General features: G+C 48.9%; 1 protein-coding gene and 1 long non-coding RNA gene across 5 annotated transcripts in view; one reads left to right on the top strand and one right to left on the bottom strand.

Moving 5' to 3' along the window:
- Positions 1-24,518, bottom strand: part of Tcf7l1 (transcription factor 7 like 1) — a 162,651-nt gene that overhangs the window by 107,770 nt on the left and 30,363 nt on the right. The gene's annotated exons all lie outside the window — the stretch shown is intronic.
- Positions 9,207-15,251, top strand: LOC147003950 (uncharacterized). The gene is made up of 2 exons (XR_015047617.1): positions 9,207-9,432; positions 14,849-15,251. It is a non-coding gene; the product is annotated as an uncharacterized LOC147003950 (long non-coding RNA).

Below are 24,518 nucleotides of genomic sequence, written 5' to 3'. Positions count from 1 at the left end.
AGCCTCGAGTGCTTGCTGCTCTTACAGAGAACTTTTACAGAGTTCAGGTCCTATCAGGTGACACCAACCTTCTACGGCACCCTCTCCTGCCCCAGTATATATGTGCATTGTAACATGCATACACATACACAGGACTAAAAATAAAAGTAAATATTTAAAACAAAAAACAAGCTGGATAGCACTCACAGAGTGTCAGTGTTATCCTCTGGTCTCCATGCATGATAGCACACATATGTACACATACGCTAATGGGACATCATAAAACATAAACGTAATGTATGCAGACAGTGGAGTTGCAATCACAGGACGCTGAGAGTCTCTTTCTGGATCCTCCTTTCTCACTGCAGCCTGTCCCAGATGACTGGAATTCCATAGTAGACAGTCATATCTTTGGCTTAAGGAATCACGCAGACAATCTCTTTGAGGAGAGAAAAAGAATCGAGAGCACTCAACCCTGAGGACTCGGGGGATCCAGTCCCCTCCAGCCGGCAGCCACGGAGGCTCCGAGAGGAAGTGCCAAACGGAAAGTGAGTGTGCACTAGAAGCGGAGGGGTCAGAGAGGTCACAGCGAACGCTGCTAACCCTGCCGAGCTACACCTCCCTGACCACACGAGGGAGGCTCTGCACTGTTTCAGCATCTGGTGCTGGGGATTTGCTTTTGGGCCTTCAAACTTTTGAGAAATTGGTTTATCTTCTCCGCTGAGTCAGAAGACGCAATGGGAGCCAAAGGGAGGTGGCGAGGACACTTCCCAAGTCATGGATTTGTGTCCCATGATATGAGGGATGCACAGAACAGAAAGAACGAGAATGGATGTTTAAATCTAACAAGGGTGGGGTCCCAGGAGCCCCACAGCTGTCATGGCTGACTTGTCTCATGGAAGGGGAAGGGGATCCAATTCCAGCTCTGCCTGGTGCCCCTTGACAGTGAGGAGAAATCACAACAGCTCAGGTGTTTGTTTGTTTTGTTTTGTTTTGTGTGTTCTTTGGAGGGGAAGGGGAATAGTCCTCATATTCATTGCTGACAAAAAAAAATCACTTAGCAGTCTGGGTAGGGGTGCACACCTTTAATCCCGGCACTCAGGAGGCAGAAGCAGGAGGATCTCTGTAAATTCAAGGCTTGCCTGGTCTAAAAGTTCCAGGACAGGCAAGGTTTCTCTCTCTCTCTCTCTCTCTCTCTCTCTCTCTCTCTCTCTCTCTCTCTCTCTCTCACACACACACACACACACACACACACACACAGAGTCTTACCGTCCCAGGATATGAGCCTCATGCTCAATGAGGCACAGAGAACACAATTTGACCAGGAGACAGGGCCTTAACTAATCTAGGCTACAGTCAGCCACGGACCTAACTCCCAAAATTAAACTATGAACAAGTTTAAACAAACAAACAAACAAACAAAAACACCACAGGGAAATGGTTTCATAGGGAAAGCCTTTGTCTTGCTAGCATAAGAGTCCTAGCTCAATTCCCAGAGCCCACATAAGAATCCGGCCACGGTGGTACTTGCATGTAATCCTGGGGGTGACTAGATGGGAGACGGAAACAGGCGGATCCCCAGAGCTCACTGGCTAGCTAGGCCTACCTAGCCTACTTAGCAAAGTTCCAGGTCAGTGACTGACTTGGTCTCAAACAAAAAGATGAAGAGGCCCCCTGAGGACCAACATCCAACCAAGACTGTCCTCTGATTCCCAACCTACACTGGTACACATCTCCACCTGAACACACACTGAACACACACCCACACTCAACACACCAAACCCACCACAGGCCACAAAGCTGCTTCTTTGTAACACCCTCTAACCCCAAGCCAGGGACTGCCAGAGCATTGTAACACCTCAGGTAGAAACCTCTTGATCCTGTCGCTCAGAGGCAACCTCTGTAGAAGATCCACAGCAGTCAAGACGACCTTTCCTGCAGCTGGTGGCTCTTTCCCCAGGTTTCCACTAGAAGGACTCTTTGCTGTTCTTAAGCTGCTGGTGCACAAGCTGGTGACTGTCAACTCTCTGGCACTGGTCACCAGTGCACACACTTTCTTGAAACTGGTGTCTCTCTTAGTCTCAACCGCTGTCCTGCCTAGAAACACCTAGCTTCATTTCTTAAGCCGCACAGAATTCATCATGAAGCTATTGAGATCCTGAACAACGGGCAATCACGTGCTCTGCGGGTGGAGTCAAGGCGCCCAGATGTAGACAGAACCCTGCGCTGAACTTTGCTAAGAGAACTCAAGGCAGGCCGTGACCTCTCTGAGCCTGAGAGTTTGTTTCCTCATTTCTCAAATACCGGAGCAGATGGTGAGAGTCTTTGCCTTGCAGGGGTAAGGCTGGAAGGGCAAGAAGAGGTAAGTCCTTTAAGAGCCCAGCGCACCTGGCCGGCCCTAAGAGGAGGTCACAAGCCAAACCAAACAGAAAGGCTCTGGTTTTGTGCCCAGTGGGCTCAGGAAGGGTAGCAGAGGCCTGAAGGGAGCTACAGTGACAAAGGGACATGGCAGACCTCCGCCATGCTGTCCCGTGAGGAAGCTGTCCTCCAACATCCGTGCTCCGAGGGCCAGAGATGCAGACTTCTGTAATCACCATGACATACACGTTTGAACTCCTAGGGGCCACTGGCCTTGGCCTGTGAACTGACACTTAACATTTGCCCCTTGTCCTCTGATTTCCCTGTCTCTGGGTCACCTTTACCACACGTGATCCCACAGGCCTGTCTGACAAACTGTGTTTCCCAGAACACCACCTCTGCCTGTCTCCTGTTGAACCATGCCTTCCTCCTAGCTGTCAGGGCCTCTCCTGCCCATCCGAAGCTCAGCTGCTGACTGAAGCCCCCACCCTCACCTCCCTCTGCCTCTGACACTCAAATCTTCCCTGGCCCTCGAGGATCGAGGATCGGCCAGAGACTTTCCAGTCAGGTCACTTCCTCATTCTTGTCATCAGATTTCTTTCTGAAAGATAATTCCTTAGCGCAGGACGGGCAAGCTCCACACAAGTGGCTCCAGTAGGCACCTCAAGTCAAAGGCCTACTCTTCCCACCTACATGCGACACCAACTCTATTCCCTCAACCTACACAGGTCTCAAAGGGTGACACTCGGGGCTCCCCACACCCCCAGTCTTATCCCTGCCTTCTTCACTTTGTTCAAGCCGTGACCCCCTGACCCTATCCCCCCCCCCCCCCGGCCAGGTGAGCCTGGAATTCCCATAGCGATCTGAGCAGTAATAGTCCAACCCTCTGCCCGATACACACCACCTCCATGCCAACCCAAAGCCAACTCAAACCCTTGCTTTATTTTACTGGAGACCCTTTAGTCCTTCCAGCTTAGCCGTGCTGGGAGGGAACACAAAAAATTGCCACAGTGATGATCCCTTAACATCAGGGCTGAACTACAACATGAATAAAAGAATAAACCCCATCTAGGCAAGTGTTGTAAGGGTCTTAGGGTCAGGAGACAACAGTGATGAGAAAGGACACCAAGAAGGAACCATCAGAGTCAAATCCATTGTGTGCAAGAATGACAAGACTACAATTTACAGTGTGCTTCCTTTGGCCCAGGATACGGTGGCTGGGCCAGAGCATCAGAACCATTTCTGTGCCTGAGGAACCTGCTTGTTTTAAGTTATGTGTATGTATCTGCCTGCGTGTGTATATTTGTACATGCTGGTGACCTGGAGCTTGTGCTATGACAACTGTGAGATGCCCCACTGCTCCGTGATGGTGCTAGGAACTAAACTCTGTTCTCTGCAAGAGCAGCAAGTGCTAAGAGGGGAGCCTTCTCTCCAGCCGGAGATGCCTGTTGTCGATGACCTGCACACAGAACTGGACATTCAATAATGGTTCTAGCCATGATCTATTTTCTTTCTCTTTTGGCACCTGTGTATGTGTCTATGTGTGTGCATGCACATGTGTATGTGTGTATGTGCAAGTCGACGTCCACATGTGGACATTCATGCAGAAGCCATGTCCAGTGCTGATATCCTCAGGTTCTCTATTTTTTGGAGGCAGGGTCTCTCAGTAAACCCTCTCAATTTGGCTCATCTGATGCCCATCAAGACCCAGGGGTCCTCCTGTCTCCCCCTTTCCAGCACTAGGATTACAGGAGCATACTGCTGTGCTTATTTATGTATGTGAATACTGAGGATTTAAACTCAGGTCCTCATACTTGCATGGCAAGCACTTTCCCAAAGGAGTCATCTCCCAGCTCCATTAGTAAGGGAAAAGTTAGAATTCCTTTGGAGATGAACTGGCAAGGTGGAGACCATGTTAGACCTGACTCTGTGCTGTCTTCCTAAGTGTGGCAGAGACAGTGCCATGCCGCCTTCCTTCTGGGCACATGAAAGGACTGCACTGGTCCAGTTCCCTTGGGGTTGAAACTGGTGTCATTGCACCCACCCTCCCTTTGCTCTCCTCCTTCATCGCTTAGCTGGAAGCAGCCCTTCAGGGAGAACTAATAGACCCTAGGGCAGGGTTTCTCAATGGCCAGCTGCTGCAGCCACAGGGAACTTCCTAGCCCTGCAATCCTCAGGCTTTCTTTTTTTTTTTGGTTTTTCGAGACAGGGTTTCTCTGTGTAGCCCTGGCTGTCCTGGAACTCACTTTGTAGACCAGGCTGGCCTCGAACTCAGAAATCCGCCTGCCTCTGCCTCCCAAGTGCTGGGATTAAAGGCGTGCGCCACCACGCCCGGCTCCTCAGGCTTTCTACAATGAAGGAGGACTTCAGAAAAATGGAGGTTTTAGGCTGGAGTGATGGCTCAGTGGTTAAGAGAACTGGCTGCTCTTCCAGAGGACCTGGGTTCAATTCCTGGCACCAACATAGCAGCTCACAACTGCCTGCCAGACAGACACACATGTAGACAAAACACTAATGCCCATAAAATAAAAATAATTTTTAAAAAATTTAAAATGACATGTTTTCTTTGTCATTTTTGAGGTGCATGTCTTTTAAAAAAATAATTATTTTCCTGCAATTTGCTTTAAAAAAACACACACACCTGAAGAGGGCATCAGATCTCACTACAGATGGTTGTGAGCCACCATGTGGTTGCTGGGATTTGGACTCAGGACCTCTGGAAGAGCAGTCAGTGCTCTTAACCGCTGAGCCATCTCTCCAGCTCTGAGGTGCACATCTTAAATCCTAGCACTTGGGAGGCAGAAGCAAGCAGTCTCTGAGTTCAAGGCCAATCTGGTCTGCAGAGTGAGTTCCAGGACAGCCAGACCTACACAGAGAAACCCTGTCTTAGAAAATCAAACAAGAAAGAAGAAAAAAGTGGGGCAGGGGAAGAGAAAGAAAGAAATATGGGGTTTTGGAATGTGTGCCGATTTAGAGGCCAGAGATCAATCAGTATAGGTTGTTGTCTCCTCGGTTACTCTTCATCTTGGTTTTTGAGACAGAGTCTCTCAGTGAGCCTAGAGCTCAGCAATGTGGCTCGCCTAGCTGGCCAGCGAGCCCTAGGAACTGTGCTACCTCTGCCTCCCACGGCCTGTGAGTACAGGCACACGCTGCTGGGGCACACAATTGCACGTGAGTTCTGGGGCATTGAACTTGGACCTTCGTATTTACTTATTAACAACTACTTCTGAGCTACCTTCCCAGCCCAAAATCCCTTATCCTGGGGTAATACTGAGACTTACTCACCGTGAGTACCACTGTTCTGGAAGACAACTGAACTTGAGCAAGGCTCGAGTCTCTGTACCAATGGGCAATATGCTTGCTCCATGTTTATATTGACTGTACCATGCATGAAAGATAAACTTTTGTTGTGTTAAGAAGCCTTCCGGAGGAGTTACCTTGTAAAGTGGTGACTCTGTCCCAACAAAGCCAACAATAATCACTGCCTTTGAGTCTAAAGCACTCACTGAGGCCATTACTTAAAACAGGTTTCCCGGTCCCAAAAGGCAGGACAAGCTCCAAGTGCTAGACAGGCAGGGTTATTCTGTCCGGGCTGGGAGAGCCCATGCAGAACCCTCTATCCACTTCATTCATTCATTCACAGCCTGCTTGGTATGTTAACAATGGTTGAAGCGGAAGTCACGGAAAGCCAGGATCAGATATCAGCCAGCTGCTGGTGTTGACACATTCCTGCCGCCCTCGTCTCCTGGCGCCAGTTCGGGTGCCCGCCACTTCTCAGCTAAGAGTGTTCAGCTCTTCCTTCAAGACCTCAGCTCACAAAGAATGAATGCCAGAGTTGCCAGGCCTGCCGCTCTCGGCGGGTTAGTAGTTAGAACTGCAAACCCAACCAGGTCCCAGGCTGTGCGAGAGGCTTGTGTGTCTATCTGACAGTCTCGCTGAGTTCTGACAGGACTTGTCAAACTCCACCATCTTTCCCTTTTCTCTCCACCTACACTCCACGTACTTCTTAAGTTCCCCTCTGCACCCTGCCTTGCTCCTCTCCCCCTGTGACGTAGCACTCTGATCTGAAGTGCCGCCCAGTGTAGCCTTGGGTTTCATGGAGTCCGTAGGGTTAACTCACTGCCAATGGCTTCTTCACTGCCATTGGCAGCTTGCCTGCTGTCGCCCCCCTTCCCCCCCCCCCCCCCCGTATATCTGTGTTTGATTCTTGAAGCTGTGGCCTGTGTTTGGAACACGGTGCACATACGCCCAGCCTTGGGACAAGAACACATGACACTTATTAAACGGATCTGCCAAATGTTGCCTAATGACGAGCCAGCGGGGTACAGAGAGCACCCCAGAAGCACACTCAGGAAGTAACTGTGCATGTATCCCAACGACCATAGATCTTAGACTTGGCACGGAGCCAACAGGTTGTCATCCGCTAGGACTCAGCATGTTCTAGATCCCTCCCTTCAAATATATGTCCCTTTGATCCAGTCAGGATCTGTTCCCACTGATTATTTGTCCCCCAAAAAGAAGATTCTTGAAGCTATTCTGTGAATTACTTGCTTGCTTGCTTGGTGTGTGTACACGTGTCTGTCTGTGAGTGCGTGCACGCGAGCGTTTTGTTGTATGAAGAAGGGGTTTACACATGTGTGTGCCTGTATGTTAAGTGTCTTTTATTGGTCTCTCCTTTTTGTTTTTGAAAGACAGTGTTTCTCATTGACAACTGATCTGAAGAGGCTGACCGGCCAGTGGACTCTGGGGGTCTGTCGTTCTCAATATCCAAATTCAGGTCTTCATGCCCACTGAATTATCTGTCTCCTGAGTCCAATCTATAAGACTATGTTAGCCCAGGTTAGCTCAGCCTCCAGAGTGCTAAGATTGCAGATTCGAGTCACCACATCCAGATTTCCCTGGGGTGGCTTCTGGTTTATTGATTTACACCCAGTCTTTGGCCTCTGGCCAGACTGGGCAGGGATGCTTTCACACCGTTCAAAATATGCAGGCCACTCTGTCAGTGTTCAAGAACCTCGTCTCTGGGAAGGCTTGTCTCTAGTCCCACCAAAATTACTAACAAGCATAGAAACAGGACAGCTGGACCCTGAGGTCTGTGGAACCTGAAATCACTCAAAGCCTCCCTTAGAAACTGTAGGGGAGAAGCAGTTGAAGGCTTTGACAAAGCTATGGGAGATGGGGCAAGGGGCCATCGTCAAGTGCTCTTCTCAGGCTGAGGCTGAGAATCACTCATGTTCAGTGCCGACAGTGAAGAAGCCATTGGCTTCTTGCTGTTTGTTGGCTGTACATGGTGTTGAACAAATCGTGTGGCCTCATGATAGTTCCAGTTTTCCATCTGTGAAGTGGGGCCAGTCCTTCTAGGGCTGCTGTACATGAAGGGGTAGACAGATACTTGGAGCAGTGCCTGGAACCCAGGAAACACCCCACGGGTCATCTGTTACTTCCTTGCTTTTGGAAGCCACCAGGAAACACAGAGGGCAAGTATGAGAGACTACTGGGAGCCAGACGGTAGAGACTATCACGCTGAGGTTTCATTGAGAATCGAAAAGATTTGCTCAGATGAGAGCTATTAGGAATCTGTGAGCGAGGCTTGGGGAGACCGCCCAGTCCATAAAGTGATTGCTCTTTAAGCAATGATGAGTGTGACCCCTAGAACTGACACTGTTAAAAAGGCAGCTCAGGATTGGAGAGTGGCATCAGCGTTAATGGGCAAATCTGGCTCTGCCAGAGGACCTAAGTTTAGTTCTTAGCACCCAAGTTGGGTGCTTGCAGCTGCGGTTAACTCCAGGTCTAGGGATTGGAAGCCCTCTTCTGACCTCCACAGGCACACAGGCATTCACATTCAGTCTCCCCACACCCTACCCACATAATGAAAAAAATCATAAAAATAAACCTTAAAAAACAAGAAAAAAGAAAAAAAAGGCCAGGCATGGGGTAGACTTGTAATCCCAGCAGTGGGGAGAGGAAGACAGAAGGATCTGAGGGAGTTGCTGGCCAGCCAAGCCTACAGACCAGTGGGAGACCCTATCTCCAAGAAAAGGACAGTAGAGACTGGGGAGATGGCTCGGTTATAGTGCTTTTTCCTGTCTTGCAAGCAACATATCTGAGGACGGAAGTCTGCACCCCCAGTCCCTTCCAAGTGCTGGGTAGATGTGGCAGCCCGTCTGTCACTCCAGCTTGGGGTCCCAGCTAGACTAGTCACACGAGTAAGCTCTAAGGTCTGGGCTGTGCTCAAGACTCCTTATGTCAGCCTCAACCACTATGTGCACACAGACTACACACACATGTGCATCCACGAACCGGTACACCCATGCATAAATATGCACACGCACACCACATATGTGAAAAAACTTACAGGTGTGTGGCCACTGAAAATGACACGCTCTTCCCCACGGATGTGCACACACACGTGCGAGTCTGTATTCACATGAACATATGCTTACACAAACACACAAGAAGTCTGTGGGTGGATTCCCACATATATAATGGGTTGGTTCTGTCCTGCCAGAGCAAATGGACACACCCAACAGGCAGCTGGGCCCTCAGCTACCACACTGCTACCCCAAAGCTAACCACAGAGCATTTTGCAAGCCAGAAGCTTCAGGGCACAACACTGAATCACTGAACCCACATTTCTGCCCCCCTCTCTCAAAGGGGTGGGGGTCCTTGACTCTCTCCCCAACTGATGTCTTTCTGTCCCTCCTGCCTACTCAGCCCTGGAGCTGTTCCCGGGACCTTGCTGAGCCATGTCCTGGGTGGTAACACCCACGCAGGATAGCCAGACTCACCCCACACATGCAGCCATTAAAAATTAACTCCAGAGATCTTTAAAAGCAGAGAAAGTCACCAGAGAGAAAGGGTACAAAGGACAGGGCATGACTAGAGGTTTGGGACATAGCATCTAACAAGTTTTGACGGCAGACAGAAGACATTTTTCCCCCTTTCTTTCAGAAAAGGATGAGAAATCTTTTTTATGCATTTGCCATGGGAAACACTCAGCTCAGCACATTCCACAAGCTAAAAGGAGGCAAACCAACACGATGGCAGGACTCTCCTACCAGTCCACAGGCTCTCAACAAACCCCTGCACTGCCAGGTAAGGGAGCCTTTTAGCCTTCTGAGCAAGGGCTGCACATAGGCAGAGTAAGGGGGCAGTCTGACTCTGAGACGTTAGCCAGCATCACTTAAATACTCTACGCTGCAAAGAAAGTTCCTTTTAGACACAGGGCTCGATGCCAGTCTTATTTATTCTGTTAGGTTTTTTTGAAGGTGAGGGTATGAGGGTGGGGGAAGGGACCAGAATCCGAGCGATATGACAGTCCAGAGGTTTGTTAATTCTGGCAAGCAGCAGCACCACCTAGAAAGAGTTAGGAACTCAGGTTCCACCCTCTCCCAGCAGCCCAGCACTGGAGGCTGACCACATGTGTGAGGCCAATCTGATTCAGTCTGTATAGTGAGTTCCAGGCCAGCCAGGAGCTGGCTTAGTCAGAGCTTGCCTCAAAAAGTGTTGGAGTGAAGCTGGAGAAATGGCTCCATTGGTAAAGCGCCTGTTATGCAAGCAAGACTTTGGATCATAAGCACTCATGTAAAAAATACACTGGGTAAGGTGACAGTTGATGGATCCCCAGTGTTCACTGGCCACGCCAGCCAACCAGTGAATTCAGTGATAGGCCCTACCTCGAATGATAAGGTGAAGAAGAACGTTTGAGGGAGATGCCCCATGTTGACCTCTGACTTCTACATATGTGAAGGAAGGAAGGAAGGAAGGAAGGAAGGAAGGAAGGAAGGAAGGAAGGAAGGAAGGAAGGAAAAAGGAAGAAAGGAAGAGAGACGGGGCAAGCCAATGAGATAGCTCAGCAGGTGGAGGTGCCTGCCTGGAGCCTGGTAACCTGAGTCAGGACCCACATGGTGGAAGTAGAGAACCAACTCCTGAAAGGTGTGCTCGGACCTCAGATGGATGCCATGGTGCACGCCCCTGCCACACACACACGTAAATAAACAACATGTGATGTCTAGAAAAAAATTTAAATTCTTATGTTCATATCCTTTAGAATCAAACACTAGGGGCTTAAACTCAATAGCAGTGGGGCCAGGTGAAGCTACAACGTGAGCCCTACCTTCAGATGCCTAACACAACCATCTCAAAGGTTCTGAAACCTTGACAGGATGGGTGTCAAACACAACGAGGCCAGGGCATCAGTGAATGCTGCACTACCCTCAGGTCTTGGAGGTATGATCAGGCATGGAAAACACTGGCAGGTCTCAGCTCTTCATGTCTATCAAATGGACAAACATCCGAAGGCTGGAGCAACAGCTCAGCCGTTAATCGTACTTGCCGCTCTTACAGAAAACCCAAGTTTGGTTTTCAGCATCCACAGTGGGCAGCTCACAACTAACTGCCTCTTATTCCAGCTCCGGGGGATCCAACACTCTCCCCTGGTCTCTTCCCACGCACGCAAGTGTGCACTCACACACATGCACGCGTATACACATTAAAAATAAAAATCAATCTTTGAAAAAACAACTAGACAGCTTTCTGAAAAGTGCTAATGCTAAAAAGTCAGCTCTCTGGAAGGGAGGGTGAATGTTCGTGGACTCTGAGACTCTGACCCCACTATCGCCCACACAACAGTCCCTTCTCCTCCAAACCTAGCCCCTCCTGGAAACCAGCACGCAGGAAGGATTCCACAGTGACTTGAGGGGAGAGAACAGGGAGCAGGGAGACCTGAGAGCTAACGCCTCTGTCAACGGCAAGACTGATGGGTGATGGTGTGGGGAGGAAGGAAAAGGCCCACAAAACAAACGGCCCTGGCTGCCATGAGAGGAAGCTAAAAGAACAGCCCCTGCCCCCCAACATCAGGTGAAAAGACAGGAAGTTCTAGAAAGGATGCAAAGATGTTGTTTTAAGGTGGTGGCGGTGTGTGAGACTTTCGTCCCAGAATTCGTGAGGCAGAGGCAGAAAGATCCCTAAGATCGAAGCTAGCCTGGTCTACAGAATGAGTTCCAGAACAGCCAAGACACCACAGAGAAACCTGTCTCCAAAAAACAAAACAAAACAAAAAACCCCAAAATGCTGTTTTGTTTTGTTTTGTTTAATCCCTTCTGACGGATTAAAATCTCAATCCTTTCCAGGATAAACAGCATTTTGTCTGGCATATGGAAATGTTTCTGGGGCCCCCAAACCTGGTCCTACCTCACGATACTTGATGCCCCCTGCTTTTTCCGAGAGGTGGGGCCTGCTCTCCACAGTCTATGTCACTGGTTAAGATATGAATGGCAGTCTACACTTTCCACACAATTGATTGCTGCAATCCTAATGCCCACTGTAGCTACAGGGTGTCCATATTCCAGGATTCACCTCCAATACCCGGACTTATGAATACCAGGGAGGGGAAACCACCCCCAAATTTGTACATATCCTCTGGTAATAACTATACAAGATATGGGTGAGTCAGAATATAGACAAAGGAAGTACTCAATGAAAGTGGATTTGGGGCCTGACCCGCAGGTAATCCCAGTTACTCAGGAGGCTAAGGCAGAGGGATTACATATGCAAGGCCAGCATGGGCTACAAAGTAATACAAAGCCCATTTGTACAACTTACCAGGACTCTGTTTCAAAAGTCAGAGGGTCAGGGAGATGGCTCAGAGGAGAAAGACACCTGAGAACAAGGCTGACCTCGGACCTACACACACACACACACACTCACACACACACACTCACACACAAAATGTAAGGGTGCTGGTGTTGCTCAGTGGCACTGCTCTTGGTAAGCATGTAGGAGGGCCAGTGTTCAATCCCTGGTACCACAAACAAAGCAAAAAGTGGGATGCTGGACTGTAGGCTAATCATCTTTTCCTCTGTCACATAATGTGACAGACCCTGATTACATATTTAAAAAATTTAAATAAAGCCAGATGTGGTGGACCACACCTTGACTCTATCACTTGGGAGATAGAGTCAGACAGTCGTCTGTGAGGTCAAAGCCAGCTACATCTATGGTCTACACTATAGTTTACATAGTGAATTCCAGAGCAGCAACATCTAGGCAGCGAGATCCAGTCTCACACAAACAAGACAAATTAACCATATGGTAACTACATTAAGAATTATGGGCCGAATGTTCATGCTCCTACCACCAAATTCCTCCGCTGAAATCTAATACGACCGGATCTGGAGGTGGAATCTCTGGGAGGAGATTAAGCTATGGCGGTAAAAATCCTCATGGCTGAGGCCAGAGAGCTCTGCTGCCACGAAGGAATGCAGCAGAAGCCGGCAGTCTGTCACCAAGGCAAACCATCCCGTGCTGGGACCCTGACCTCTGGTTCCCCATCCACCCTTCAAAACTGTAAGAAATAAGCAGCTGGTTGGTAAGCTTCTACATCTAGGTCATTGTCACAGCAAGCCACATGGAGTAAGACAGCAGGCTTCCAGGATTTGCTGGTTTCTCTGAGAGTGTAACCTACTGAACAAGAGCATTCCGATGGGTTGGGAAGGGGGAGTGAGGGGGCATTACAACCAATTTCCCTGAGACAATGGGAGCTGGAACAGTGGTTCCCAACCTTCCTAATGGTTGTGACCCTTTAATACAGTTCCCCATGTTGTGGTGGCCCGCCCCAACCATAAAATCATTTTCATTGCTACTTCATAACTGTAACTTTGCTGTCGTCATGTAAATATCTGATATGCAAGATTATCTGATATGTGATCCCTGTGAAAGGATCATTCAACCCTCACCTCCCAAAATGGGTCTTGACCCACAGATTGAGAGCCCCTGAGTTAGCGCCTGCACTGTGGAAGTGCAGACACACCGGGGTGGCAGCAGCAGGTGGATACAGTTGGTGGATGGGAGCGGGTAAGAGCTAAAAAAAAAAAAATGCCCATTAGTGGAGCTGTCCAACCTCAGAGTTAACTGCCAAGGCCCAAGCTCCTGACCAGGATCTGCGGTATGTGGAGGAGAGGAAACTGGATGGTCATCTATCGATCTGCAGGACGTGTGTGAACTCAGGGGCTTCCAGATTGCTCTTCCGAACAGGCTACACGTTTCAACCTGGTCAGACCTCCCGGTGCTCCGGCTGAGAGGAGAGCCACACTAGAGCTTCCCGTGGGAACTTCTTTTGGCTCACAGAGAGCTGAGGTGTCTGAGGTCTCCTCCAGTCTCAAGTGTCCCTACAAACGTCATTATTTTCCACTCCTGCAATTCCGCCTATATCATAGATAGCAAATGTAAACAACCGGGCATGTTGGTGAATGCCCGTAAGCTCAGTCTCAGTGGGACAGGATCAAGATAGCCTGGGCTAGACAAGAAGACCTTATTAGGGGACAGGGTGGTGGTGGAGGGGAGCTCATGTTTATGAGGTGCAAGTCTGTCTCCATGGAAATGAATGAAGCCTTCTAATCCTTCCCCCTAACTTTAAGAAACCATCTGTTTATCTCTTTCTCTGCAAGACAGAAAAGCCTCTGCTGACCAAGTCTGGTGATGTCAGGGGAGAACCGCACAGGAATCTCAGCCTCCCTCTCCCAACAGTCAGAAGTCCCTCAGTCAGCCTGGCTCAAGTTACACCACCTCTCCTTTGCCAGACTGGGGCTTTGCTCTTCCTGCCCTTCCCAGCTTCCTATTTTAATTTCCTTTTATTCTCTGTTCACCACCGACTCTGCAGACAATAGAGACAACGGAGAAGCAGTGAAAACTCTCTATGGAGTTACCTGCTAATGGCAGATCACCCGATCACCATCGGGAAATCAGAGGTTGACAACTGGACAAAGGACGAAGAGGCCGCATTGTTATCCACAGGACTTGTTATCTCAAGTCCTGTCCCATCCAGTCCCCCAACCCAACCTGCCAAGCCTCTAGGCTGTGACCCCACAGGGAGGGGAGCGGTTGCCCCAGGGGCTCCTGGCAGCCTGAAGACATTCAAAAGTCCTGTTTTGCAGGGCCGGGCACCTGTTGTTCTAAGAGGAAAGGAAGTCTGTGGTTTATGTTTTTATCAGAATTCAGGGATTTTTTTTTTCTAGTGAGGTCAGCCTTGTGCTTTCAGAAGCAATAATGGGAGTAAACCAAGCTTGGCAATGATTTAAACCTGATCCCCACCACCCCGCCTGCACAGACCACTGCACACCCAAGCAGGTGCCCCCATTCACAGCTCCCGTCCTCTCCAGTTACATGGCAAAGGGCTCCCAACTCCCAGAGGCTGAGCCAGCCAGCATTCACAGAAAGCCACAGTGAATGGTGCGGGGCAGGAGAGAGGACATCCTGACATCACAGCAGACTGAAGACGAAGGCTGGAGAGAAGAGGGGCTTAAGGGGACTCTGCTGTTTCATGAGGAAGCTCTCAGGTTGCTTGCTTGCAAGGTATACTTGGTCGACACACAGAAACACATCATAGCAGACCAGAAAGACAATGACCTAGGTAGACGTACCCGCTCTCTCCAGAGCACTGCACCAACTGTCAGGGTTGCCTCCATTTTTTGTAAAACTCACCACCAACACCAAGCATTTCGTTACATTTCAGATGGCTTGCTGGTGATTGAAAGACAGAAAAAAAGCCCACAGGTTCATAGACCAGTGAATAGATAAACAAGACTCGGTATATCCGTCCACGCAGTGGGTTAATACTTGGTCATAAGCAAGAGATGAATGCTGAAAGATGCTACAACACAGATGGATGTACCTTGAAACATCACGCCACACAGAAGAAGCCTATCACAAAGACCCTGTGTCTACCTGGGATGAGTCTAGAACACAGAGAACAGGTCGGGGGCAGGAGGAACGGGATGTGACTACCAATGACAATGTCATAAATCTAGAGGGTAGTAACGGCGGCACAACCTTTCGAAAACCACTTAGCTGACCTCATGAAAAGCATGGATTTTTGTGGTATGCAAATCTCAATAAATTTATTGTTTAAAAACTGACTTGGAGCTTTTCTAAATGCAAAACTGGTCCCCGGTTTGTGTCCAGTGTATATGGGTTCCATTTAGTCTACATTAACAATTAGGAGGTAGTTCTGAGCTGAGTAAAACAATGTGTGACCGCACCCATGTGTACTTCTCAAGCCAACCTTCTCCCGAGGTCTCCCGTGGTTCTCCTTGCCCTGTCTCTGTCAATCAGAAAAGACCAGCTCCTGCAACCTCACCTGTGTCTTGCAGTCCCATAGCTCAGGCAAAGACAGGCCCATGCATGTTCCAATGGACAATTGCAGGCACCTGGGCCCCTGTGCTTGCGAAGACAGCCTTGTTATATTTGCCTTTTGGGAGGAAGAATTGCTGGATACGTTTAATTTTCTCCTCTGGAATCTAAGCTTATAAGGCACATTTGGATCCTTTAAAATATTGTCCATTAGGCGTAGTGGCACACTACTTTAATCCCAGCACTTGGGAGACAAAGGCGGGCAGATCTCTGTGAGTTTAAGGCCAGCCTGGTTTACAGAGTGAGTTCCAGGACAGCTAGAACTACACAGTGAGACCCTGTTTCAAAAAAAAACCAAACAAAACTGTATATATTGTCTCTGCTTATGTATATATTTTAAAAATTCCATTGCTTAGCTCACTTGGTAGCATGCTTGTCTAGCACACCTCCAGCTGACCCTGAGCACACCTCTAGCCCCGAGCCTGAGCACACCTCCAGCCCAGAGCCTGAGCACACCTCCAGCCCCGAGCCTGAGCACACCTCCAGCCCTGAGCATGAGCACACCTCCAGCCCCGAGCCTGAGCACACCTCCAGCCCCGAGCCTGAGCATACCTCTAGCCTCGAGTCTGAGCACACCTCCAGCACCAAGCCTGATCTCTAAGCACCTCTGAAAATCAGAGCAGTGCACACCTGAAACCCCAGGTTCAAGGTCACCTTAATTATAGAATGAATTCAAGAAACAGCCTGGGCTACATGAATACATGAGGTCCTATTTCAAACAAACAAAAATCTCTTGGGCAATGGCTAAGTGCCTGGTCCTGTCTGGATGCTGGTTGGCACACTGAACAAGCCTCAGTGGAAGTGACATATAGCAAATGAGGCAAAAGATGACCCCTGGTGGCAGAAGGGTGCTCTAAATAGAGGAGGATGAAGAAGGTTGGGGACAGTTTTAAGTAGAGTGGCCATGAGGGAGGAGAGGTTACTGAGATGGTGACCATGAACCACAGGAGGCAAGGAGAGGGAGGGAGCATGATGCTATAAAGAAGAATGTCTTAGGGGAAGGACAGACAAGCACAGATGCCTGAGAGAGACAAATGTGTGCCGAGGGAGCTTGGGAGCAGGAGATGGGGCTCAGTGGTTAGGAACACTTGCACAGGAGCCGAGTTCCGTTCCCAGCAGCCACATTGTATGGCTTATAACTAACTGTCCCATAACTCGCGCTCCAGGGGATCTGATGTCTTCTTCTGGCCTCTTTAGATAGCAGCATAAACATGCCATATACTTACACGGACATACACACATCCATAAATAAAACAAACAATTTAAGAAATTAATGAGCCAGGCGTGGTGGCGCACACCTTTAATCCCAGCACTTGGGAGGCAGAGGCAGGCGGATTTCTGAGTTCGAGACCAGCCTGGTCTACAAAGTGAGTTCCAGGACAGCCAGGGCTATACAGAGAAACCCTGTCTCGAAAAACCAAAAAAAAAAAAAAAAAAGAAATTAAATGATAGGTTGGGCATGGTAGCACATACCCTTCATCACTCAGGACGCAGAGGCAGGCAGGTTTCTGTGAATTTGAAGCCAGCCTAGTCTACATAGTGAGCTCCAGGCCAGCTGAAGCCAATAAATAGATAGATGATAGATAGATAGATAGATAGATAGATAGATAGATAGATAGATAGATAGATCAAGCTAAAAATCAGCGAGGAGGCAGAGGACAAAGCGGGGAGCAGGGAGCTCAGAGTGGTAAGGTCCTCTCTAGCTCAGATGAGGGAAGAAAGGCTGTCCCATGCCTGCAACAAGCTCCGAGGCCTGTCTCAGGACTGGTTTGGGTCAGGGCCTCTCACTGAAGAAGGAGCTTAACTGCCACGCTGGCGGACGATCCTGGAGCTTCTGCCTCTTTTTACCTCCACCCTCTGCCCAGCACTGGCATGGCAGATGTAAGGCATGCCTGGCCTTTGTGTGGGTACTCGACTCAGCAACTCATAGTTGGAGGTCAGCAAGTAAAGTGGAGCAAGCACTGAGCCTGCTGAGCCATCTCCCCAGATCTGCCTCTTGTTGTTGTTGTTGTTTGAGACAGGGTCTCACCATGTAACATTGACAGCGAACTCACTATAGACCATGGTGGCCGCAAAGGCATAGAGATCCACCTGCCTCTACCCGTGGGAGGTGGAGTCACTGGCAGCAACGGGCAGCCACAGGCAGCCACTGGCAGCTCTTTGCCACAGCGGGAGGTTGCGACGCTGCTTTTTGAGGCAGCTCTTCATAGCATCCTGACACAATCCTTCCAATGTCTGTAAAACCTAAAAATGCATTCTTTCCTTGACAAGAAGACACAGAACTCATGACACGCTGTCCCTAGGCAGGAAACTCCAAGGGCAGTCTCTGTCTCTGGGGTCACTCGACATCTTTCCTGTAAGCAACTCCAGTGCGGTAGCCACAGCAGGGTCCACCATGCCTGCTGCTCACCCGGCTTCCCCCGGTTAAGGGGAGGAACACGTTTTCAGAGTCACTATTGGACGGGTCAACGGTGTTACTTCTCTTTCTTGGTATACTCAGAACTAAGACCTATCTGACACAGAGGCAACTCTAGTGACAGAGGAGGAGGGGAAGAGGAAGGAGAGCGCACACCCTCGCTTCGCGATTTAGCTGCAGAAGGCAAGCTGACAGGACAGACGCCACACACTCTGCAACAAGCTGAGATGGCGCATGCGCGCGCATGCTCTGAAGCACAGGCATGGCTCTTTGCTCCTTAATGTGTTTGTTTTGTCTTCTATAGCCCAGGCTGGCCCCAAACTCATAAAGTAGACCATGGTAGCCTTGAACTCCTGATACCCTGTGTGTGTGTGGGGGGGGGGGGGGGGGCGGGGTGTATACCACAACACCAAGAACATTTTTAAAAAAGAAAAGGAAAAAATGAGGGTGGGCTTTGTGGTGCTCATCTGTAATCCCAGCCATTTGAGAGGCACATAATACCTCCAAGTTTCAGGCCAGCCCGAGGTACATAATGAGCCCATGACTCAAGAAAACAAAACAAAAATTACAGCAACAGCAATGACAAAAAACTAATAAAAATTAAAATTCCCAATAGCTCAATTTCTCTCTCTCTCTCTCTCTTTCTACTTATTTACTTATTTATTTGGGAACAAGGTCTCTCTATATAGCCCTACCTGGCCTGGAACTCACTTTGTAGACCAGGCTAGCCCCAGACTCTCAGAGACCTGCCTGCCTCTGCCTCCCAAGTGCTTGGATTAAAGTGTGCCACCACTCCCAGCTCAATTTTCTTTTGAAGAAAATGCTAGACTTGGTACTTCTGAGAAGGAAGTCAATCTGTGGAAGATACTGACTCTGCCCACGCCAGACAGCGCGGCAGAGTGAGGAAGCTCCCTCACATCCCAAGGTGGGGGTGGGGAAGGGGAAGGTACATGCAACAGACAAGTCAGCATTGGCAACAATGGCCCTCGGGATCTGCCATCCTCACTCTGAAGTGCTCTAGTCTGTCTCTCCTCTCCTTGCTCACCAAGGGCCCAAGTTTGCAGTTGAAAGAGGACTTCAAAGTTTGCATTTGAAGGCTGCTTTCAACTACATCAGCTTTCAGTAATAATACCGCACGGGGGGGGGGGGGGGGGGGCGGGGGGGGCGCTCAGCGGGCATGCCACAGTGGGAGAGTTCTCTCCCACAGACACACAGTGAAAGTATGAAGTCTAGCAAGTTGTTCTCTGACCTCCATGAGTGTATGTACGTGCTCATGGAGGCACACGCGAGAGCACACACACACACACAGAGTAAATAAATAGCAAATGAATAAATGCTTTTCTTTTTAATTAACAAACAAACAAACCTGAGCCGGGCATGGTGGCGCACGCCTTTAATCCCAGCACTTGGGAGGCAGAGGCAGGTGGATTTCTGAGTTCAAGGCCAACCTGGTCTACAGAGTGAGTTCCAGGACAGCCAGGGCTACACAGAGAAACCCTGTCTCAAAAAACCAAAAAAAAAAAAAAAAAAAAAAAAAAAAAAAAAAAAACACAAAACTGCCCCTCACGCTGGCTGGCCTAGTTCCTGTCTTGGGGATCACAAATCACCTTTGCCTGCCGAGTTCCTCTGACCCCCACCTACCCAGACTCCGGCTCCTGGCTCAGTCTGGCTGGATCCAGTAGTCGACGAAGCTTCTGTTTGCAGCATATTGAGGCAATTACCAAAAGCCACAACTGGCCAAGCTGCACAGGACAACTGAGCTCCAGATGCCAGGCCCCAGCAGTGTGTGACAGTGACTCTGCAACTACAAAATCCCAACAACCGCGGTCACCTAAACAAGCCCCGAGCAGTGACAACATAGTGACAGGCACAGGAATGCAGATGAAGTTCTCACAAGGCTGCATGCACCCCTAGATGGAGAGCTGCAGGTATCAATGGCTGCCCAGAGCAAGAAGTCAGCCCTAAAATACAAAGGAGCCAACACACGAAATGAGTTCAGCAAGCTGTATTATAAACGTGGGCATGACAATAATTAAGGACTAGGACATGAACTGGAGGAGAGAGACGGGGGTGAGAGGGCTTGAGGAAAGGGAACGATGTAAATACAATACTTGCGGAATTCTTAATAAACAAATTTAAGAGGACAAAACCTCTGGCAACTAGGGAGATGGCTCCCTGAGTAATGTGCTTGCTGTTGCTATATCGGTGTGAGGCTAGGCAGGCAATGGTTGCCTACCTGTAATCCTGACTTAAGGAAGAGGAGACAGGATCCCCAGAGCAAGGATACCCAAATGGGCAAACCCTTTGTTCAAGTGAGAGAGCTGCCTCGCTGTGGACATGGTGGAGAGTGACTGCAGGAAGACCCCCCAAGGTCAAAGCCTTTCTTCCACACACATGCATGCACACACAAACATGCATGCATTCACACCACACATACATGCATATAAAAGAGAGACACGGAGTTTTTCTTCCAATTCTGATCTTTCATTTAGGTCACAATGAGTTTAATTGTCTAACTATATCACTCAAGCAAAACCCAAACCACCAACTAACATCCTGATGGATGGTCGGTGCTCCTAGCATTCCAGGCTAATGACTCTGTAATTATAAATCCCAGCACTCTCAGGAAGAGCCTGGCACTCTAGGACCCAGGCCAGTTGTGTTGACATTCAATGCAGGGAGCTGGCTCTGTCTGTCACTCGGCAAGTTGGTGGCACAGTTATGCAGCAGAGGACAGAAAGCCACGGAACACATGGCCCTTGTCCCACCCACCCTGGTTATGGAACCAAGACCTCCCTGAGGGACAAGCAGATAAATGATACATATCTGTTATAAGCTCAAGGAGAAAGAAAGCCGGCTGTGCGGGCTGCGATGCCCACAGGAGAACAATCAGTGGTGGAGGCCAACATTGTTAGGCAGGGGGCTAGATGTTAAACAAGTCAGAAATTGGTGCGCAGTGAGTGTGTGGAGCGTGTGGGATCAGAAGCTACTGAGTGAAGGCACTGGATAGAATCAGACAGGGAAGGCCTGCAGAACTGGTGGGCGGAACCTCAGAGCTGGTGTGAAAAACTAAAGGAGCCGCCATTGGTTTCCTACAAACAAACGAAATACTGGGAAGGTGGACCTCATCCTAGGGCTCCACAGAAGCTCAACGGACGAAGCAGACAGGATGTTCTCAGGCACACGTCTGTCCTTGGGGTGCCGTGTCTGGCTCCTCGATCACTTTTAGCTCCATACCCTCTGTTGATAACCTGCAGTTGTGTCTAAACCCAGCTTTACTGGGCAGAGTATGGCGCTCATGCTGCGGGGGGGGGGGGGGGGGGGGGGCGGGGGTCCCCTCGGGGAGCCTTAGTGCCAAACTCCCTTGCTATTTTTATTTTTTCCCCCTTCCTTTGTCCCTCTTGCTCTGGCCCCACTTGCTCCCGCCCCTGCCCGCTTGCTCTGGCCCATAGGTTTTTTTATTTGTTTCTCATTACAGATGGTTGTAAGCCACCATGTGGTTGTCGGGATTTTAACTCATGCCCTCCGGAAGAGCAGTCAGTGCTCTTAACCACTGAGTCATCTCACCAGCCCTTTTATATTTCTTTTTAAGATTTATTTAAAGATGTGAGTACACTGTCGCTCTCTTCAGACACACCAGAAGAGGGCATCGGATCGCATGAGATCTCATTACTGATTGGTTGTGAGGCCACCATGTGGTTGCTGGGAATTGAACTCAGGACCTCTAGAAGAGCAGTCAGTGCTCTTAACCGCTAAGCCATCTCTCCACCACTGACACACACACACACACCAGCTATTTTAAAAAATATATATATATTCACTTTAAATATTTTTTATTTATATGTTTGTGGGGGGAAGAACTGCCCTAGTTGCCTAGTTGTATCATGGCACTAACACACTGACACACACACACACCAGCTATTTTTAAAATATATATATATTCACTTTAAATATTTTTTATTTATATGTTTGTGGGGGGAAGAACTGCCCTAGTTGCCTAGTTGTATCATGGACATGCAACAGTCCATGGTGACCAGAAGAGGGTACCAGATCCCCTGGAACTGGACTAGCAGGTGATTGTGAGTGGTCAGGTGGGTACTGAGACCTGAACTAAAGTCCTACAGCAAGAGCGGTGTGTGTGTGTGTGTGTGTGTGTGTGTGCTCGCTCTAACTACTGAGGCTTCTGTTCAGCTTTTTCCTTGCTCTATCACCTCGGTGCCCTAGCTTTTGGCCTTGTCATGCTTCTTACCCAAAGTTACACATATTTAACATGTGTGATCAATGCCTATGGGCATGTATGTACACACCCATGAGACTATCACCACAGTAGGGGCAATAACCATATCTAAAATTTCCAAAAGTTTGTGTTCCTTTGCTTCTTCTTGTCATATACAATAATAAATTCGCCTTCTTCTTCTTCTTCTTCTTCTTCTTCTTCTTCTTCTTCTTCTTCTTCTTCTTCTTCTTCTTCTTCTTCTTTTTTGGTTTTTCGAGACAGGGTTTCTCTGTGTAGCCCTGGCTGTCCTGGAACTCACTCTGTAGACCAGGCTGGCCTCGAACTCAGAAATCCGCCTGCCTCTGCCTCCCAAGTGCTAGGATTAAAGGTGTGCACCACCACCGCCCGGCATAAATTCGCCTTCTTAAGACAGTTTTAAAAATAACTATTTCGGGGCTGGTGAGATGGCTCAGCAGGTAAGAGCACCCGACTGCTCTTCCAAAGGTCCTGACTTCAAATCCCAGCAACCACATGGTGGCTCACAACCATCCGTAATGAGATCTGACTCCCTCTTCTGGTGTGTCTGAAGACAGCTACAGTGTACTTACATATAATAAATAAATAACTCTTTAAAATTTTTTTCATATTTGTATGTAAGTTCAGGTGTACGCATGCTGACGGGTGTTTGGAGGTCAAAGGACAACTTTCACGCGTGGGTTCTCCCCTTCCGCCTTGTTTTTAGGCAGATTATCTCCTGTTGTTCCTGCTACTTCCGGCAGGCTGGCTTTCAGGCGATCCTCCCTCTCTGGGCCTCCCATCTTACCTAGGGGTATTGGAATTAAATTTATACACCCCTGCATCTAGCTGCCTTCTTTCAGGGTCTCCAAAGATCAAACTCAGGGCACTGGATATGCACAGCTGAGCCATCTCACCGGCTCTTAGCACATTTGTAGTTAACAACACATTGTTAATTATCAGTACAATAATGTACACCAGATGTCTATACCTTATCCTGTGTGACTATAACTTACAATCCATTGACTAACATCTCCCCACAGCTTCCACGCCTTACTCTCTGGCAACAATCATCTGCCTACATCGCGCTCCAAATTTCCTGATTTAGTGCCCTCATACAACTAGAATCACACAGTATTGTTTGTCTGAGGCTAGTTTGCTTGTAATGTTTCCAGGGTCCGATCGAGAGGTTGGATAGTAAAAGCTCTGTTGTGAGCGGCTGATGGTGCTATTTCACTGTGTGTACTCATCGGCCTGCTCCTCCAGAGACAGACACCTACATCGTTTCCACAGCTTGGCTATTGTGAATAAGGCTGCAGTGCACATGAGAACATATATCTTCCTGGGATTCGGATTTGAATATTCTTTGGGACAGATACCCTGTGGTGAGACTGTTGGATAATGTGGTAGACTTAATGCATGCATTGTGTTTGTGTCTATGTAAGTTTATGTGCATCACATGCATTCAGATGCACACAAAGGTCAAAGGTCTGCTGGAACTGCAGTTACAGGAGGCTGTGGGCTGACCAGTGGGCGCTGGGAACGGAATCCAATCCATGCAAGAGTAGCGGGTGTCAACGACGATCTCTGACATCCTGACTGTTTTGTCTTTTCTTTTCTGTGTGTCTATCTTGTATATGAGGGAGGGGGATGAATGTGGAGGGCAGAATGAGGGAGGGGGATGATGTGGAGGGCAGGGAACCGCTGGCAGGATACACATTGATGACAGTCGAGAGGAAACATGCGGCTGGAGCAGGAAGCAGAGAGAGAGAGTAGATCTTTTTATTCTGAGCACAAGGCTGAAAACCACTAGGGATGGCAGGAAGTACGCCACCCCAAGTGACAGACTTCCTCCAGGAAAGCTACAGTTCCCAAACCAACCCAAACAGCGCCACCAACTGAGAACCAAACATTCCTGAGATTGGAGGGAGGGGTACAGTCCATTCAAACCACCAGGTCTAGCTCCTGGGCCACTTAAGTCTCTTGACTATATTATAAATGCAAATGGCTCTGCTCCACCTTTAATCTTTCTGGCCATTTAAAAATCCAAAATCTCTTCTGCGGTTCAAGGCACTGGTTTAACTGGAATCCCCTGGAAACTCAAAAAAGCAAATTACATATTTCCGATGTACAGTGGGACTGAATTTACAATACCATCCCAGAAGGGAAGAACTGGGGGCAGAATGAGGAAATACTGAGCCAAAGCAAGACCAAAACCCAGCAAGGCAAACATGAAATTCTCTAGCTCTGTGCCCAGTGTCACTCAGCCTGGCTGGTTCTACCCTCCCAGCTGTGCACACATCTCTCTTTGGTTGGTTTCACTCCCCACGTGCAGCTCTCTCCTTC

The sequence above is a fragment of the Mus caroli genome, unplaced genomic scaffold (assembly GCF_978045245.1).
Source record: "Mus caroli unplaced genomic scaffold, Mus_caroli_1 scaffold_7, whole genome shotgun sequence".
Lineage (NCBI taxonomy): Eukaryota > Metazoa > Chordata > Mammalia > Rodentia > Muridae > Mus > Mus caroli.
The sequence above is the reverse complement of the archived record's forward strand: the minus strand, read 5'-3'. Positions and strand labels throughout refer to the sequence as shown.